This window comes from Salvelinus namaycush, chromosome 19, assembly GCF_016432855.1.
Source record: "Salvelinus namaycush isolate Seneca chromosome 19, SaNama_1.0, whole genome shotgun sequence".
NCBI classification, from domain to species: domain Eukaryota; kingdom Metazoa; phylum Chordata; class Actinopteri; order Salmoniformes; family Salmonidae; genus Salvelinus; species Salvelinus namaycush.
In genome coordinates this window covers 41,907,855-41,916,044 of record NC_052325.1, presented here as the reverse complement: position 1 = coordinate 41,916,044, position 8,190 = coordinate 41,907,855, and the positions used below count along the sequence as shown (strand labels likewise).

Sequence of the window (8,190 nt, the reverse complement as noted above, 5' to 3'; positions counted from 1 at the left end):
ACATTGTTTACAAGCTTGTTTGGCTGGTAGCTTATTCTTAAGATGTTTATGGCTGATGGTGAACCATGATGTGCAGTCTTTAGGGTGTCTAAATAATGTGGAAATTGAGAAAGTTGAGGTGACTAAACTGCTTGGCGTAACCCTGGATTGTAAACTGTCATGGTCAAAACATATTGATACAACAGCAGGTACGATGGGGAGAAGTCTGTTCATAATAAAGCGTTACATTCTTAACAGCACTATCAACAAGGCAGGTCCTAGCTTTGTCGCACCTGGACTACTGTTCAGTCATTTGGTCAGAACAGGGCAGCACGGCTGGACCTTGGATGTACACAGAGAGCTAAAATTATGAATATGCATGTCAATCTCTCCTGGGTCAAAGTGGAGGAGAGATTGACTTCATCACTACTTGTATTTGTGAGAGGCATTGACATGTTGAATGCACCGAGCTGTCTGTTTGAACTACTGGCACACAGCTCGGACACTCATGCATACCTCACAAGACATGCCACCAGAGGTCTCTTCACAGTCCCCAAGTTCAGAACAGACTTTTTATACGTTGGTAACCATTTTATTAAATAAATAAGGCACCCGAGGCAGTGCTGTATCATGAAGAGAGTCACAGGTAAATGGGTTGCCTCGCGTGCCTTGTTGCTTAAATACATTATATTGGCATGGCCTTCTTTCAGACTGTGCAAATAGCTGCAAATCTATTCCAATGTTTTAATGCAGAGCAACCTGGTCTCAGAGCATTTCGTATTACTCTGTACGTAAATCTGAGACCCTCCATTTAGTATGATATGTTAAATTTCGTGTGGTATGTATTCATTTGTGGATGTCCATCACCCATTGCGTATGCTATGTTATGAGAGACAATTTGTATTATATGTTACAAATTTGCTAAATGTACTGAATTCGAAAAACGTATGATATGTTACGAATTCTAGCTAGGTGGCTAATGTTAGCGAGCTTGCTAAGATTAGCTAGACTAGGAGTTAGCGGTTAGAGGTTACGGTTAAATTTAGGAGTTAGGTTAAAGGGTTAAGGTTAGGGGAACGGATAGCTAAAAGGGTTAAGGTTTGGGTTAGGTGAAGGGTTAGCTAAAAGGTTTAAGGTTGGGGTTAGGGGAAGGCTTAGCTAACATGCTAAGTAGTTGCAAAGTAGCTAATTAGCTAAAATGCTCAGGTTGTCCATGATGAGATTCAAGCTCGCAACATTTGGGTTTCTAGACGTTTGCGTTATACGTCCACCCATCCACCCTTACCAAACACCCTCCTTTTGTTCTTGCCTTAAGTAGCCATCTGTCTTATGTAACCACACAAAATGCAACATATCATACTAAATGGAGTGTTCTGATTTACATACAGAATAATACAAAATGCTCTGAGACCAGGGTGATTGGAGAGATGCACCTACAATGCTGAAAAGCAGTTGCCAGCTCTTGCACCATTACAAGTTTACAAATAGGGCACATTACATTCAGAAACCAGTGTAACTGATATTTTTGGCTTCAACAAGTACGTCAACAAAATGGCTCAATAAAAAATAACATATATAAGTATATTAATATTTTTTTTGCAAATGCAGGCAATCTGCTATAACTTTATGTAAACCAGTTTTTAATTGGCACAAATTACGATAAATAATCTCTTTAGTTGTACATTCCATTCTATCATGTCCAAAGAGCTAGCATAGGCTTCAGCAGGAGCGATGCGTAAAGAAAGGCTATCCAGTACATTGGATTGTTCAGCATCTTGCATCTTGACCTATGACATACTGCTATTCTTGCCCACAACAGAACTCCATAACTGAACACCCAGATAATTATAAAAGTACGCTAGATTACCCATACATTGATGTATTTGCAGACATTTCTATTATCCACAGTGTCCTTGTGACAATCCTACAGTATTTGCAAAAGTTTACAAAGGAGATATGCCTACTTTTAGAATACTTCAGCATGCATTTACAGTTGTTCCGTAGGCTACTACAGTTTGTTTTAACACTGGTACAAGTCAACATGAATAGTTTAGAAACTAATAGACTGGATTCTCCAATCTAGTAGGCCTTGGCCTTGAAAACTGTTAAATATTATATTCAAACCACGACTCCATTGGTTTTGTGAAACATTCATCAGAGTTCGCCTTTGATTTAATGGTCCAAGTCTTTGTCCCTAGACTTTCCTTCGTCTTTTAGCTCTTGAAACACCTCCGTGAAAAAGTAAGGGTCTGCATTTAACTGCAACATTTTGGCACTTGTGTTATTGATGATGCTCATAGAACTATCCCAGAAATGATCCTCATTGGCCATAATCATGAATGGTTTCAGACGGTAAGATATCTCATGACCCATGTACGAGTAGGATAGACAGAGACAGAGCAGGATGATACTATGGAGTTCGGATGCGCTATCGATATCATCGGGTATCGATTCCTTACAGCGCAGGTAGATGAAGACCAAGTTAGCAGTTGTAATGAATCCCTGGTCCTGCCAGCCTTGGAGGAGAAGGGTTTGGTCGACATTACGGAACCATATAATGACCTCACTGTAAGTGAGCTTCACTTTATAGCATCTCCGGCATGTCAATTCTCCCAGACAGCGCAACAGCTCGCCGGTCGATGCCTGGATAATCACACACCTCGGTGAGAGGAGGTCTACTTTGCTAGGTTGCTTTTGGACAGCTAAGAGTTTCACATTCTCAGAGGGGACCTAGGGTTGAAGACTTTGGGTAGTAACCATCGGCACTGGTACAGTGAGTGGTCCTTTCTTACCATCTGTACTCGATTGCTGGGATTTCTTGTTATTTTCATTATTAAGCTGATTTACGTGGCTGTTGTTCACCTGTGAGGCGTTTGGGTTGACTTTCTTGCAACTCTTTTTCTTGGTCGAGTCGACAACCATTTTCTTAAATGTGAGAGCTGAGACAAGCATGGACTGCTTTTTTACGCTCCCCGTTTTGATTCCATGGTCCCCCTCTTTTCTGTCACCCAGAATAGCCTCCTTCTTTGATGTTGGGTATATGGAGAGCACTGTTCCCATCCTATAACCTTCTCTTCACAGCTACGGCCTGGAGAGATGACGTTCCTCCCCTGCAGAGAATTCACTCTGGGATACGGTGGCGGTCAAGTCAGAGCAGCAGATTTAAATCCATTGACTATGCGGATCCATATCGTAGACAGTGGAAATGCTGCTAGGAATCAAGTGGATATTGATGGGTGAAATTCCAGAAGGTGGCGCTCGCCTCTTACATCACCACTCTGTAGAACACACTTCCCCACAAACACTCAACAGTAAACAGACAGAACTTTACACTCAGTGAGGGATTTAGAGACAGTCAAAAGCAGCAGGGATAATTCTGTAAACAAGGCTTAGTTGTTCAAATCTGAAGAATTAGCCAACCCCCATACATAGGGAAAGACTGTCAGCTGGTTGGACCAATGAGAGAGATAATCAGTGAACACATTACATTTCATTGGATATAATTTTCGAGAACAAGCTTCCATTGATAGATAACCTCATTAAGAAGACTTTAAACATCTAGACTTACATTGTGCAAAGCAATATGAATAATTTGAGCAAATGAAAGGTATTGAAAGGGCCTACAGGGGAAGGCATACTTTCATGGGAATTTAGGGCTTTTAAAGTAAGTACATTATATAATGTACAACCAGTGTTGGGAAAGCTACTCTGAAAATATAAACTCAGCAAAAAAAGAAACGTCCTCTCACTATCAACTGCGTTTATTTTCAGCAAACTTAACATGTGTAAATATTTCTATGAACATAAGATTCAACAACTGAGACATAAACTGAACAAGTTCCACAGACATGTGACTAACAGACATGGAATAATGTGTCCCTGAACAAAGGTGGAGGGGGGGTCAAAATCAAAAGTAACAGTCAGTATCTGGTGTGGCCACCAGCTGCATTAAGTACTGCAGTGCATCTCCTCCTCATGGACTGCACCAGATTTGCCAGTTCTTGCTGTGAGATTTTACCCCACTCTTCTAGCAAGGCACCTGCATGTTCCCGGACATTTCTGTGGGGAATGGCCCTAGCTCTCACCCCCCGATCCAACAGGTCCCAAACGTGCTCAATGGGATTAAGATCCAGGCTCTTCGCTGGCCATGGCAGAACACTGACATTCCTGTCTTGCAGGAAATCACACACAGAACGAGCAGTATGGCTGGGGGCATTGTCATGCTGGAGGGTCATGTCAGGATGAGCCTGCAGGAAGGGTACCACATGAGGGAAGAGGATGTCTTCTCTGTAATGCACAGCGTTGAGATTGCCTGCAATGACAACAAGCTCAGTCCAATGATGCTGTGACCCTCCACCTCCAAATCGATCCCACTCTAGAGTACAGGCCTCGGTGTAATGCTCCTTCCTTCAACGATAAACACGAATCCGACCATCACCCCTGGTGAGACAAAACCACAACTCGTCAGTGAAGAGCACTTTTTGCCAGTCCAGTCTGGTCCAGCGAAGGTGGGTTTGGGCCCATAGGTGACGTTGTTGCCGGTGATGTTTGGTGAGGACCTGCCTTACAACAGGCCTACAAGTCCTCAGTCCAGCCTCTCTCAGCCTATTGTGGACAGTCTGAGCACTGATGGAGGGATTGTGCGTTCCTGGTGTAACTCAGGCAGTTGTTGTTGCTACCATCCTGTACCTGTCCCGCAGGTGTGATGTTCAGATGTACCGATCCTGTGCAGGTGTTGTTACATGTGGTCTGCCACTGCGAGGACGATCAGCTGTCCATCCTGTCTCCCTGTAGTGCTGTCTTAGGCGTCTCACAGTACGGACATTGCAATTTATTGCCCTGGCCACATCTGCAGTCCTCATGCCTCCTTGCAGAATGCCTAAGGCACGTTCACGCAGATGAGCAGGGCATCTTTCTTTTAGTGTTTTTCAGAGTCAGTAGAAAGGCCTCTTTAGTGTCCTAAATTTTCATAACTGTGACCTTAATTGCCTACCGTCTGTAAGCTATTAGTGTCTTAACAACCGTTCCTGTAACGGCAGCCTTCCTTCTCTTCAAGAGAAGAGGAGGTGTAGCAGGGATCGGACCAACACGCAGCGTAGCCAGTGCTCAACATGTTTAATTAAATGATAAACAGAGAACACTTACAAATACAAAATAACAAAAAGTGGCAAACCGATACAGTCCTAGCTGGTGCAGAGAAAACACAGAGACAGGAAACAACCACCCACAAAACCCCAACACAAAACAAGCCACCTATATATGATTCCCAATCAGAGACAACACAAAACATCTGCCTCTGATTGAGAACCATATTAGGCCAAACATAGAAACGGACAAACTAGACACACAACATAGAATGCCCACCCAGCTCACGTCCTGACCAACACTAAAACAAGCACAACACACAAGAACTATGGTCAGAACGTGACAGTACCCCCCTCCTGAGGTGCGGACTCCGAACGCACCCCTAAAACTCAAGGGGAGGGTCTGGGTGGGCATCTGTCCGCGGTGGCGGCTCCGGCGCAGGACGAGGCCACCACTCCACCATTGTCTTTGTCCCCCTCCTTAGCGTCTTTTGAGTGGCGACCCTCGCCCCCATCCTTGGCCTAGGAATCCTCACCAAGGTCCCCACTAAACTGAGGAGACAGCTCAGGATAGAGAGGTAGCTCAGGACAGAGGGGCAGCTCCGGACTGAAGGGCAGCTCCGGACAGAGAGGCAGCTCTGGACTGAAGGGCAGCTCCGGACTGAGGGGCAGCTCCGGACTGAGGGGCAGCTCCGGGCTGAGGGGCAGCTCATGACTGGAGGGCAGCTCATGACTGGAGGGCAGCTCATGACTGGAGGGCAGCTCATGACTGGCAGGCAGCTCATGACTGGCAGGCAGCTCATGACTGTCAGGCAGGTCTGGCAGCTCCTGACTGGCGGGCGGCTCTGGCAGCTCCTGACTGGCGGGCGGCTCTGGCCGCTCCTGACTGGCGGGCGGCTCTGGCCGCTCCTGACTGGCGGGCGGCTCTGGCAGCACCTGACTGGCTGGCGGCTCTGGCAGCTCCTGACTGGCTGACGGCTCTGGCAGCTCCTGACTGACGGACGGCTCTAGCGGCTCCTGACTGACGGACGGCTCTAGCGGCTCCTGACTGACGGACGGCTCTAATGGCTCGGGACAGACGGGCGGCTCAGACGGCGCTGGGCAGACGGGTGGCTCAGACGGCGCTGGGCAGGCAGGCAGCTCAGACGGCGCTGGGCAGACAGGCAGTGCAGGCGGCGTTGGACAAACGGCCGACTCTGACCTGCTGAGGCGCACAGTAGGCCTGGTGCGTGGTGCCGGAACTGGTGGTACCGGACTGGAGACACGCACCTCAAGGCTAGTGCGGGGAGCAGGAACAGGGCACACTGGACTCTCGAGGCGCACTATAGGCCTGGTGCGTGGTACCGGAACTGGTAGTACCGGACTGGAGACACGCACCTCAAGGCTAGTGCGGGGAGCAGGAACAGGGCACACTGGACTCTCGAGGCGCACTATAGGCTTGGGGCGTGGTGCCGGAACTGGAGGTACTGGGCTGGAGACACGCACCATAGGGAGAGTGCGTGGAGAAGGAACAGAGTTCTGGAGACGCACAGGAAGCCTGGTGCGTGGTGTAGGCACTGGTGGTACTGGGCTGGGGCGGGAAGGTGGCGCCGGATATACCGGACCGTGCAGGCGTACTGGCTCCCTTGAGCACCGAGCCTGCCCAACCTTACCTGGTTGAATGCTCCCCGTAGCCCGACCAGTGCGGGGAGGTGGAATAACCCGCACTGGGCTGTGTTGGCGAACCGGGGACACCATGCGTAAGGCTGGTGCCATGTATGCCGGCCCGAGGAGACGCACTGGAGACCAGACGCGTTGAGCCGGCTTCATGGCACCTGGCTCAATGCTCACTCTAGCCCGGCCGATACGTGGAGCTGGAATGTACCACACCGGGCTTAGCACACGTACAGGAGACACCGTGCGCTCTTCCGCATAACACGGTGTCTGCCCGTACTCCCGCTCTCCACGGTAAGCATGGGAAGTGGGCGCAGGTTTCCTACCTGACTTCGCCACACTACCCTTTAGCCCCCCCCCCCAAGACATTTTTGGGGTTTCTTCTCGGCCTTCCAGCCACGCTTCCGTGCTGCCTCCTCATACCACCGCTCCTGGGCTTTAGCTGCCTCCATCTCTTCACGAGAGCGGCGATATTCTCCAATGTGAGCCCAGTGTCCTTTTCCCTCCAAAATGTCCTCCCATGTCCAGGAGTCCTGTGTAGTGGGCCGCTGCTGCTGCTGCTGCCCGTAGCCACGCTGCTTGGTCCGAGATTGGTGGGTGGTTCTGTAACGGCAGCCTTCCTTCTCTTCAAGAGAAGAGGAGGTGTAGCAGGGATCGGACCAACACGCAGCGTAGCCAGTGCTCAACATGTTTAATTAAATGATAAACAGAGAACACTTACAAATACAAAATAACAAAAAGTGGCAAACCGATACAGTCCTAGCTGGTGCAAAGAAAACACAGAGACAGGAAACAACCACCCACAAAACCCCAACACAAAACAAGCCACCTATATATGATTCCCAATCAGAGACAACACAAAACATCTGCCTCTGATTGAGAACCATATTAGGCCAAACATAGAAACGGACAAACTAGACACACAACATAGAATGCCCACCCAGCTCACGTCCTGACCAACACTAAAACAAGCACAACACACAAGAACTATGGTCAGAACGTAACAGTTCCACAGGTGCATGTTCATTATTTGCTTATGGTTCATTGAACAAGCATGGGAAACAGTCTTTAAACCCTTTATAATGAAGATCTGAAAGTTACTTAGATTTTTACGAATTATCTTTGAAAGACAGGGTCCTGAAAAAGAGACGTTTCTTTTTTTTGCTGAGTTAAGTTTACCAAGCTACAGTAGCAATTACTTCACACCGGAAGAGGTTAAGAACATGAACTGTTTGCGACGTCTGGCGAGATCCGCGCTCATATCCGGGAAAAGCCTGACCCTCTTGCCATCGATGGTGATGTCCCCTTTGGCTCTTGCGAGTTGCAGTATCTTCTCTCTGTCCTGGAAACGGAGGAACCTGATCAGGACGGCCCGTGGGGGCTCATCTGGCCGGGGTTTTGGCGCTTATGTTCTGTGGGCGCTTTCGATTTGCAACGGCTTGGTGAAGTTGATTATGCCTAGGACATCAGGGAT

The 8,190-nt window shown here is 48.1% G+C and overlaps 1 pseudogene; it reads right to left on the bottom strand.

Moving 5' to 3' along the window:
• Positions 1-2,151: 2,151 nt before the first annotated feature.
• Positions 2,152-3,039, bottom strand: LOC120064028 (annotated as a pseudogene).
• Positions 3,040-8,190: the final 5,151 nt, after the last annotated feature.